An 11,916-nucleotide genomic window follows, 5' to 3' on the forward strand; every position below is an offset into this window, starting at 1 on the left:
CCCATAGAGTCCCAGTTCGCGAGAGAGAGATATGAATGCATTGGCATACAAAGCAGTTCAATAAAAAGCATTTGCAATGCAATAGGTCTCGCAGTTACGAGAGTTTCAGCTATTGGCATTGTAAATAACAATGCCTTTTATTTATGCTTAAAAAAAAAAAGGCATTATTATTTGTAATGTCAATAGCTCAAACTCGCGTAAATGCGAGACCTATTGCATTGCAAATGCTTGTTTTGATATTTGTCAGTTGTGCTTTTCTTTTACCCGTTAACCCTTCTCTCTAGCTCACCCTCATCACACAAATTCCCTCCCTCTCTAGCTCAGCTTCTCCCCGAGAAATACGGAAGTGCCTGGGGTAGTCATGGGAACTACTCCTATTACTTATGAGCCAGCATACGTTGTTGTTATTACCCCCTTTTTCGGCATCAAATAGGCTGTTAGATGTGGCAAAAATAAAAGGCGTGCAAGGTTTCCTTTGCACAAGGTATTCTGAAGCAAATCACTGAAGCTTTTCAAGTAGTTAATGTTTCAAGGTTTCACTTGCAAGTGGAGATGTACTAACTTATTCTTGGACTACCACCCCTGAATTAAGACACACTTTGCATGCTGGGATTTATAAGGGCATACTTAAAATGTTAAAAGTGAAACTACAGATCCCAGAATGAGGTGGCAGGAGATGTTCCACATGACATGGGGCTACTAAAAAAAGACAGCCAATCCCCTTACTGAAGGTATACAACAGGCGAACCAAGTAGTATCTTAGCTTTAGCATCAGCCTAAGAATACCTACACATGGGCGGCAATCAACCTACACTGCAACTTAACTAACCAGTACAATCACTCTTGTAATACAAAAAAAAAAAGGACAGTTTCACTGAGTCTTGGCGCACAGGCCCAATAAGATCCTAACCAACAGAGTAAATGGGCTAGGGAAAAGGTCAATATACATGCTCTCCCATTGTAAAGCACCCTACAGAGACAGCTCAAACATACACCAACTCCACGTGGGTTTGGACTGCAGGTCCAAGACCTTACCGCACCCAGAACTCAACCACAGGGAAACCAAAACCACCAGCTCCACATCACATTAACTCAACTGGGCCAGGGCTTGTCTAAGGCACTGCACCGTTCACAGAAGACCTCGTTGACAAACCCACACTATCAGAAGGCTCTGTATTGAAAAGCAATATCATCCCCTGTAACTGGAAATTGTGTCTTTCAAAAAACTCACACACCCTACAATTTTTCAGGTGAGGGGCACGGAACAAGGAGGTGATCAATCACTCAACAAAGATTGTGAGGCAATCAAAAATGGTGTTACCCATGAGTAAATAATGACTACAAATGCATTAGAAAAAGGTATGTGCCCTTATTTTCTCCAAACCAATATGCATTTATGACCTAATGGAGTGTTGTATAGTAGCATAATTGCAGACCCCAACTCTGAGGTCTGATACAGGCCACAACCTTTACAAAATTTAGACCGCCTCTAAAAAGTGCAATTTTGGCCATTCTCTTCACTTCCTACCCTGAACACTGTAAATTCCCACCCAAACTCAATCTACAAAGCACTCCACCTAGGCCAAGCCCTACCCTGACTTCATCTGCAAAGCATCACTCAGACACCCGCTGCAAAGCCCATGCAGGCCCTTTCTACAGAGCACCATTCAGACATGCTTCACAAAGCCAAATTCGCTCAAACACCACTGTACAAGATACTATTTGTGACCCCCTCCTCAAAACCACATCCAGAACTCCCATGAAAAGCTACAACTATAAATTTCCTATGGATGTATCTCGTTTAAAGTCATAGCCAGCTTGTATCTTCAGACCATCAGGTAATGATTGGACTTATTTATATTGCAATGGAGTGTACCAGCAACTCCCATCAGAGGTTCAATACTTTTAACAAACGCATTCAGAGTAGTGAATAGTTACTCTGGGATTGTGCATATGCGCGCTTTTACAGAAATATCAATTTACCTGCAAATTGCAGGTGCCCCCTGCACTTGAAAGCAAACACTCACATCTGGAGAATAATCTTTTCACTAGCAGGTACACTAGAATCTCGATAGATTGCTCATGGCTGATCTGGCTAGGACAAGGATTTACAGTTTGCCTGCATAGTCCCGATTTAGTGGAGGGTTTTGTTTCACTAGATCACCAGTAAAAGGACAGGAAAGGCAGACCGGCCATCGTCAGGACGAGCACAGGCGAGAGGTCAGGTGCTTGTGGACTTACAGCTGTGACCAGACTAAACTGTTTAGCTGACAGCGTAAATGTTTGCAAAAAGATAGGCTATCCTGCCCTGTATTACCAAAATATTTGGGGTCTATAATCTAACTAGGGGGCATATCAACAAGGGCTTCATCTCTGCTTTTTTGGCTTTAAAAGCCAAAAAAGCAGAGATAAAACTAGCACCCTATCAACAACAGGGTGCTAACACGCAAATTTGCATGTTAGCACCCTTTTACTCTACGCTTCCCCTTGCATCTCTAATGAGATGCAAAGGGGGCGTTCCAGAGTTAAATAATAGGAGAAATGTCGCTAAGCGACATTTCTCCTATTATCAAGAATGTCGCTAACCCTGTTAGAGACAAAAAAAGCAGCGCTAACCGCGGTTAACACTGCTTTTTTACGTCTGGTATTTTTCTGACTTAGCCATGATATCCTATGGAAGGAGGATATCATGGCTAAGTTTGCCTTTCCCTATCAACAAGGTAACGTGTGATTATCGCTGGGTTTCCAGCGATAATCTCACGTTAGCCTGTTAGCGTGAGAATTTTTATCGCTATTGAGATAAGCGTTGCTAATAGCACGCTATCTCAGCGATAAAAATTCACGCTAGCCGGCGATAATTATCCTCACGCTAAGAGCGCTGAGCGATAATTATCGCCGGTTGTTGTTGATATGCCCCAGAGAGACTGCAGACTACCAGCTGTGTGGAATGCTTAGGAGAGATAGACAGGGCACAGAACTGCTGAGGAAAGAGTCGCTGAACAGTGAAAGAGGGGAGACCTTGAGAACTGTGGTGGATAGTGGGCTTTAGCAAATGGAAAGAAGAGCTACCCTAAAAGGAGGGAGAGAGGTGACTGTGAAGGGATATAAGAAGCAAAAGTTATGTAAGAAGAAATGTAGTAAATAGCAAAACGTGGAAGAGAGGTGCGGGTAGGGCACTCAGAGGAATGAAATAATAAATGGGTGAAGAAACAGGACATTATATGAAAGAGGGGGAGGTGTGTCACCATGAAAATGGGAGATAACGCATAAGGATGGTAAAAGCAGTTGGGGTGAATTAAGGGAGCTCGAGTGGAGGGAAGACTTATAGGGAGCTTAGGAGAAGAAAGGCCATGACACATAATTGGGAAGAAGTTGGGAGACAGAAGAGGACAGGGACACACAAAGGTAGCAGTTAGCCCTAATGAAAGCATGGAAAATTAATTCCAATATCCATGGATTGGTACTTAAAAGACAGACATATTGGATGAGCACCAGCCTCTCTTCCTGGGCCCTGGTGCTATCACTCAAGCAGAAGTTTGTAAAGCAGTGCTACTTTCCCGTGAGAGTCTCAAGGGACATGGGGAGGGGGGGCTGCAGATCCTTCTGGGCACTGGTTTCATTCGAAGAGCCAGGTCTTGAGGTCCTTCCTGAATTGGGACAGTGATGGGGATTGCCTGTGGTGTTCCAGGTCTTGGCGGCTAGGTAGGAGAGGGATCTTCCTCCTGTTCTGGCCCTGTGGATCCGTGGGATGGTGGTCAGTGAAAATTGTGTGGAGGGCAGGAGTCTGATGGATGTGTGGAATGAGAGGCAGTGGTTAGATATGCTGGTGGAGGGCTTTGTACGCGTGGGTGAAGAGCTGGAAGGTTATTCTTTTGTCGAATCGGAGCCAGTGGAGTACACACAAGTGTTGTGTGATGTGGCTGCAGTGGGGATGTTTAGGACTACTCTGGCTGCTGCGTTTTGAACGTTCAGGAGCTTCCGGAGGAGTTTCTGGGTGACGCTGGCGTAGAGTGCATTGCCGTAGTCGAGTCTGCTGATGATGAGGGCGCGGGTGACCGTCTTCCTGGATTCGGTGCGGATCCATCTGAAGGTCTTTCGGAGCACACTGAAACATGATGAGGAGACAGCGTTGATCTGGCGGTTACAGTAAGCGCAGAGTACAGTATGGTGTAGTGGGTGTTCCCATTGCAGCAAGCCATCAGGAGTCGTTCAAAGCGGAAGGGGTGGATCCCAGGATGAGGACTTCTGTCTTGTATGAGTTGAGCTAGAGGCAGCTGTCTCTCATCCAGGTTGCAACGGTTTTCATCCCTTTGTGGAAATTGTTCTTAGCGACTGTAGGTTTGTTGGTGAGGGAGAGGATAAACGGGGTGTTGTTGGCTGGTGCTACTGGACTTGCTGAAATAATATAGGTATAGCCCTAGAAGCAGTCAGGAGGAGTAAAAAAGGGTGGGGAGGGAGAGGGAAGCTAATGCAAAGAAAGGCGAGTGTAGATTTGGTAGAGGAAAAGACTATGCAGAAGAGAGCGGAGCTGAGTCACAACACTCAACCTCATACCCTCTCCCCACTATGCGTGATACGAAATTTAAGCAGGACTGTTAATCCTGTAGCTCATAACAGCCAATAGGCTATGATTCTTAATGGTTCTGACTAGACCTGTCTCAGCACTACTTTGGACTGGGCATATCTGAGACACGGACAATGGGGTTGAGAGAGTAGAAAGCCCTACTCGGTATTCCTAAAGGCCTCCAGTTTGTTGTGTTTCTGTAGCATATCTTCACAGTCTCAATTTCTTCTAAAGAGCAGATGTAGAACTATTCAAACTCTCAGTCACTACTATTAAGACAACAGTTACCCGGCCTAAGAGAGTCCTCCCAGTTCTAAACAAAAAGTAAGTGTGCTAGCAAAAACTATCATGTTACTAAACAGTGGAGGTATACAAGGGGGAGAAATAAAATAGGAATTGTGCCTACTAGCTCAATGTGCTTTAAAAACACCATTTGCCATGTAATTAGCCAAAGACGCCTTTAGGTAAGAAACCCTCAATTGACACACCACCTGTAAAGGTGTCTTCACATCATACTCAGTACCAGCCCATTGTTGTGACCAAATATATGTACAATATCAAACCATTTTTTTGGGATAAGTGTCCTTGCATTGCAGGTTAAATTGTCTTTACAATGCATCAGTTTCTGACCTCTCTAAGGTAGCCTTTAAGCCTTTTGGTTATGAAAGCATTTTCATTAAAAAAAAAAAAAAAAAAATCCATGTAAAGTGGTCTATAAGACATTTAACCAGGGTTACGGTCCTAATAAGCCTCAGAACAAACCGCTTTCTTTTTTTACAATGCACAGCCCCAGCTCCTCGAACCCCCACGACATTTGTGCTCACGGCACTGGGTAGTTATCACCTTCATTTTAGTCTTGAAAAGTTGACAGATGTTTTTCAAAAGCTATTCGTGAAATTTCCACTCAACCTCCCACAACCCCCAAGTCCTATCCAGTACCTTCCAAGCCATGGGGAACGCTTATCTCTCCATGGCCAACAAGAAACCCAGTAAAAACACTACACATCAAACCCGCATGCCCCTTTTAGCCCCATCCAAACTGCCATTCGCTGCATATTAACACATTGGTATGATCTATTTACTTCAAATCAGATTTTAAAAATGTTTGGAGAAACCTGTAAAAAGTTTTTTAAAGTGTTTTATCAGGACAATGGGCAAACCTTATTATTGAGAATCAATTCGCATGACTGTGTACTCAAGTCAGGAACCCCTGCTAGACTAATAGAAAAGGTGGTGCACGAGCCATGCCCACAAAAATCCGAGGTTTAAGGCTCCTTCCGGATTTTTTTGGATTCCTCAGCATTAAAGAACATTGTTTTCATCCCTCTCATCGGGCTGTTTTCCCTTATCTATTCTTCTGAACATAAAATGCATGTGCGTCTTTTTAATGTCATGTTTTGTTAGCCACCCCACTTCCAAAGTAGGCAGCTCTTTTCACTGCTGCTGCTTTAAGCAGAAAATACATTAACCACGTGCGCTGCTCCAAAACAAATTACCTTCAGCTTTTCTAGGTGAATTCAAAACTGTGTTGCGTCACTTCGTTCTTTTATCCTCTGTCTTCCTTCCCTTCCGCCTTTCACTGGTTTGTTTTTGCTGAGTACTCTGTAACACGTCAGTACAGGAAGAGGAAATGAACCTAGCCTCTTACAAGCCAGAGCGTCTTTCCAGTACAGGAGCGCCTTCTCTTGCTCACGACCCCCTCTGCAGGCACGATAAAAAAATGCATCTATCAACTCAAGCAGCGTTGTTAAATTATTGTGATGTTTGCTTCCAGACTGTACTGTTTTCCACTGATTATTACCCTAAATTGCACCCTTATCGTCTTCCTAGAATTTAGCGCCCATGGTCTATTATTTACCTAGTAAAAGTGATGGAGGGGAAGAAACACTTCATAACAATACATCAATATATCATACCTGAACGGACCACAGACTCCGACTTTGAGGTTGTCAATTCATTAAAAAGCCAAGAATAACAAGATGTATACACATCTCAAAATTAGCATGTGATTAGGCATAAAAGGAAAATAATAGTAAATTCCAAAATCAGGATACAACTCAAAATGGATACAGAGTCTAAATCTCTTTTCATTGAATATAAATCAAATCTGTCCCTACGCTGTACTAAAAGGAGATGCTATCTATTACCAGTGATCGAAGTGGGGGAAAAAAAGGGGGGGAACTGTGGGTGGAGAATCAGAGGGCGGGAATAACCCAAGGATTGGCTCAGTGGGCGGAGCCAGAGGTGTGGCCAGAATGTGCAAATATCCCAATTTTTAGTATTTGTTTGGCATTTCACTGCCCAGTTTAATCAACCGATGGATACACATGATTATATAAGGTTATAATGAGTTATTGACATTAAAACACATTCACAAAGTGGGATATGTTTCTAATCACAGAATGTCCCAAATACGATAAAGTGTGGAAGCCCAAGCCATTTGTCTCCGAGCCATGGAGTTTCTGTCATCAGCACTTCTCCCTTTTTTCACAACAGCAGTTCAAACATGAATGGCAAAATATCCTAGTTTGCAAATGTTTTCAATATAATTATGGCTCTGCCATATTTGCCTCCGAATGCAAGATCTGCTGCATGATCTGACCATTTAAACTAATAAATTGTTTATAGCTCAAACGTATCAAAGGTTAATAAAAAGATGTGACTTGTTTTGCTGTAGAGTAGATGGCTTATTATATATATAATTTCTTTATTCGGCTTTACACATTGGAAAACCATAAAAGCAACATTTGATAATACAATTTCATATTAAAAGAGACATCATCTTACAAGATAGAATTCAGACAGACACAGATTAATATGTTAAAAACAAGGAATCAAGTTATTTCGTTACGTCGTCTGGGACTAGATCCAGCATAATTTTTACAGATTTTTCCTATGCTTCATAATGCATTTTAAAAAATTGAGGACGTGATAGCAAACCGGTTCAGATTCTAACAGTTAGAGACGTAGCATTGCTGGGCGACATGTCTAAGTCCCCATCGCCTTAATAGTGGTAGTAGCCAAATTTTCCGGTGTGGATGATGGAATTTACAAAGCAATATTGTATGTAAGTTGGTCTGTATTGATTCCTCATCACAGGGACAAGCAGTGAGAATTGGGTCCCACCTGTTTCTCTCGGGAAAAGCTACTAATCTATGAAAAAAGTCTAATCTGAATCTTGTCAATAACATTCTATCATACGTACTAATCTGTAATGTTAAATAAGGCTGGATAAAGTAAGTGGTCTGAATCATTTTGGCATGGAGGACCGAGGGTTTTGTCGGCTCAGAGGTCAACCTCAGGGATTCTAGGTGACTCAGAGCCAGTTGTTTCAACGCTCTCTTTGGTAGATCAATAATATCTTCGGGTTCAAGATAATACTTCTCCATGCCAAGATCTTTGAGGAAGTTTCTGACATACCGAAGCCATGTTATTTTTAAGGATTGATCAAGAGCCATTGAGTCCGCCACGATTGCCTGTGTCAGCGCATTTTTTTCGAGGTCCAAATGCACCGCCAGAGCAATAATGGTTGTATCCTTAACAAATCCTCTAAGTAGGGGATTCCAAGTTCCAAGTGGGATGCGTAGATTGATGTACGTCTCGGTGTAGCTAAAAGGAAACTGAGGAAGGTGTTTTCTGCCACCTGAAGGGCGCTAACATCTATGTGTCCCCAGACTCCCGCCCCATACAGCGCAATCGTCTGACACTTGGCGCTATAGATTTTTTTTAGTAGCTCCACTGGTGCCCTCCTCCCCAGTCTCTGTGAGAATCTCATCAGGGCCATTATGGCTCTTTTTAAAAGATGGCACCTGGCCTCTACTGCTGGCCTCCAGTTCAGCCTTTCGTCGATCATGATACCCAAATACGGATACTGGGCAGTTACCTCGAATTTTTGGTCTTTGAGATAGATATCCTTTGCTCGATTTTTCCCACTGCCTGCTACCATGACAAACGTTTTTTTGACATTCACATGTAGGTCCAGCCCACCCATAAAATCCGCGTACCTATTCAGGGACTTCTGTAATTCACGCGGAGTGCGCGCCAAAATGACAGCATCATCTGCATAGAGCAGAGCGGGAATCAGGCTCTGTTTTACCCGCCGGAGATCCTGGCCCCCCCTCAACATCTCTTCCTCCAAGCCATTCGTATACAAAGAGAAGAGAAAGGGGGCCAGGACACACCCCTGCCGGACTCCACGCTCCACTCCGAAAGACGCTGTCAGCTCCCCCTTCACGCCAAAGCGCACCCTCGCAGAGGCTTTAGAATAGAGCTCTCTCAAAAAATCTAAAAGAGGGGGATCCACTCCCATTTGTCTCAAAACCATCCAGAGTTTTGCGTGTGAAACGCAATCAAAAGCAGCGGACAGGTCTACATACACCATATAGACCGTGTCCTTCTTTGCTTGGATATATTTACCCACTATCAGACTAAGATTGAGGGCCTGCTCCACCGTTCCAAACCCCTACCGGAATCCAAATTGGAGATCGGAAATAATGCCTCCCTCCTCAGCCCACCGCTGGAGTCGCTCAAGCACGACCCTGCCAACGACCTTGCCCAGAGAATCCAGCAGTGAGATGGGGCGGTAGCATTTGGCGTCCTGACGATCCCCCTTTTTAAAAATTGGGACCATGATAGATTTGGTCCAAGATTTTATCAGTCCCACTTTTGCGGCTGCAGTGCACACTCTAGTGAGAATGGGGGACCAAAGATCCAGATTGAATTTAAAAAGATCCACTGGGACCCCATCTGGGCCTGGGGCTTTCCCGTTTTTACTTGTTTCCAGTGCCACTAATACCTCGGAAATGTCAAAATGCAAGGATATTGGGTATTCAACTGTTGAATGTGTGATTTCTGTCCCTACTGATGTTACTGTGTTTTTAAAGATTTTAGAAAAGTGGGACACCCATGTATCTTCCTCTATGGCCAGTTCTATCTTGGGACTGTTATCGTCTGTTAGGTAGGGGGATTTGACTGTTCGCCAGAAAGCCTCACTGTTTTTAGAGACAGCACTAGTGTGCAGGTCGTCCCATAGTTTCTGTTTTAGTTCTTGTATTCTTTGTTTACGTGCCCTTCCATATTGCTGTCTAAGGAGTTGGATCTGCTCCGAATCTATGACTGTTTTATTCAGGGCCACCTTTAGCTTAGTTAGGGCCACGGTACAACTATGGTTAAACCACCCTTTAGTAGTTGGGTTCGAGCTCTTTGGATTTACTGTGAGAAGTCCTTTAATTTTCTCTAATATCTGGGTAAAATTATTTAGGACTTCTTCATCCGTTTCTAGTAGATCCAGGCATTTAATTATGTTTGAGTGTGCCGCTTTTACCAATTTTTCAGTAATTTCGGCTGGGTTTATCTTCCCCCACTTTAATGTATATCCATTTTGTTTACCTAACTCCAATTTATTCTGGGCAAGAGTTTTAGCTATGACTGCAGTTAGGGGTTGAGAGTTAATTAAATAAAGATCCATCCTTAGGGCAGAATGATCGCTTAGTGTGTTAGTCAGGACCTCAAGGGACCTAGCTCTGCGCAACAATCCAGGCGAAAGGAGGATGTAGTTGACTGTCGTTTTGTATCCCCTTCCCACATATGTTGGTTGCAGGAAGTTTGAGCCTAAACTTGGCTCGTTAGCTATTGAGAGTTCCAAGTCAGATAACACGTTGTTCATAGCAATCCCCACCTTGGTGTGGGCAAAGTGCATGTGGGGAGCATCATGTTCATCCACTATCCCACAACGATTTTTCCCAGCATGTGGGCATGGATGCAGATTAAAATCTCCTCCCCATAGGAGATGAACCACCCCTTTTCCTGCCTTGAATTGATAAAAATGGGTTAGTTTCTCCTGGATGTTAAAGAGAAAGGTCAAGAATTGGTCCTCCTCTAAATTATTGTAGAGGTTGAGCAAAAGGATAGACTCTTTGTTTTTAAAAGAAAGAGAAAGTAATTGAAAATTTGGGTCAGAATCGACTATGGATACTTTTAAGTGGTTCACAGTATTTGCAATATACGTGGTCAGCCCTCCCTTAGGTCGGCCTGCACCACTACCCAGAGCTGGGGTGAAGTATGTTTTATAACCCAAGAGGTGGAGCTCCGTCATGGACCATGTCTCCTGGAGGCAGATGATTTTACCCGGCTCCAAGAAGTTCATGGCAGTCCCATCCTCAATTTTGGGGCGAAGGCCCGCAACATTCCAGAAGAGGATAGGTAGGGGCTGCAGTTCTGTGTTAATCGCCGCAGCTTCATTTGCTAGGCAAATTGTTTTTACTTTAGGCGTTAAATGGGGTGTTTTAGGATTAGTAGATTCGGTCGCCGTTAGTGGTCAATCGACCGTTTCAAGGCCACTAAACCTATTCATCGTCGGGATGCTGGACCAGGCATCCCAGCGAGGCAGCTCTCTATAGGCCGTCCTCTGTGTGTGCGGACCCCAATCATCCCATCCTCCTCCCCGATGACGTGGCCCCACTGTGTGCCAGGAACTATCATAATCATGGTGACGAGGGCCCACTATTTGCCTTGGGTTGCCATATTCACAGTGACGGGGAGCTGCTACTTCCCAGGGGCTGTCATGATCATTAAAAGGACCATTGCGATGTCTTGAAGGGTAGAAAAAGGAAAGTCGCTTGGTGCCTATACCTCCATTTACACTCGGGTACTCCCAAGTGCAAATATAATCTACCACTCGGGGGTCTTCGAATGTAATCACAATACAATCTCCCGGTATTGTTTTTCTGCCATTTCCCACCCAGGGAGTCCTACGTACCATCAGAATCCTACATGGCCAAGTTGCTGGGATAGGGCGATTGGTATTTAGCCAATGTTGGGCCTTGTTTTTCAGTGACCACGTAAGTTCTGCATTGTAATCCACTAACTCGGGCACACCTGTCATTACAACTACAAAGGTACATGCTTCCGGTGGCATATCAACAGCGAATCTAGCTTCGGGAGGTCCCCTAGGGTCACCTCTGTTAGATACTGGGGCCGAAGTTTTTGGGGCAGGTGTTTTGAGAGCCGGAGATTTGGGCGCCGATTTTTTGGGTGCTGATGTTTTAGGCGCCGGTGTTGTTGCTGACAGAGCATTACCCTGGGGTAAGGTTATGGTAGCATTAGTGGAAGGTTTCGCTACTCTGTTAATATTTAATGTTACAGGGGGTGTTGGTTTAGATGTTACATTTAAAGGTATAGGTACATTCTTTTGTATGGCTGCGGACTTGAGAAGAGTCTGTTTGTTTCCCCCCATTTTTTGGGCCCCCGGCACTTGCTTGGACTTTGTGAGGTTTATAAAATTAGATAGCTGGTTCTCTATCTGTAATAATCTTGCTTCTACTGGTGCAAGGAAAGATTTCAATAGATCTGCA

At 43.9% G+C, this 11,916-nt stretch overlaps 1 protein-coding gene across 2 annotated transcripts in view; it reads right to left on the reverse strand.

The window, feature by feature from the left end:
* The window catches only part of FAM241B (family with sequence similarity 241 member B), an 89,419-nt gene extending 83,207 nt beyond the window's left edge, over positions 1-6,212 (reverse strand). Inside the window, exon 1 of one of the 2 annotated variants that reach the window (XM_085603487.1) lies at positions 6,061-6,212. The gene's annotated coding sequence lies outside the window, so the exon portion shown is untranslated. The remainder of the gene's footprint in view (positions 1-6,060) is intronic. The other variant, XM_085603488.1, reaches the window with a different exon arrangement.
* Positions 6,213-11,916: the final 5,704 nt, after the last annotated feature.

Source organism: Triturus cristatus, chromosome 1_2, assembly GCF_964204655.1.
Source record: "Triturus cristatus chromosome 1_2, aTriCri1.1, whole genome shotgun sequence".
Classification (NCBI taxonomy): Eukaryota; Metazoa; Chordata; class Amphibia; order Caudata; family Salamandridae; genus Triturus; species Triturus cristatus.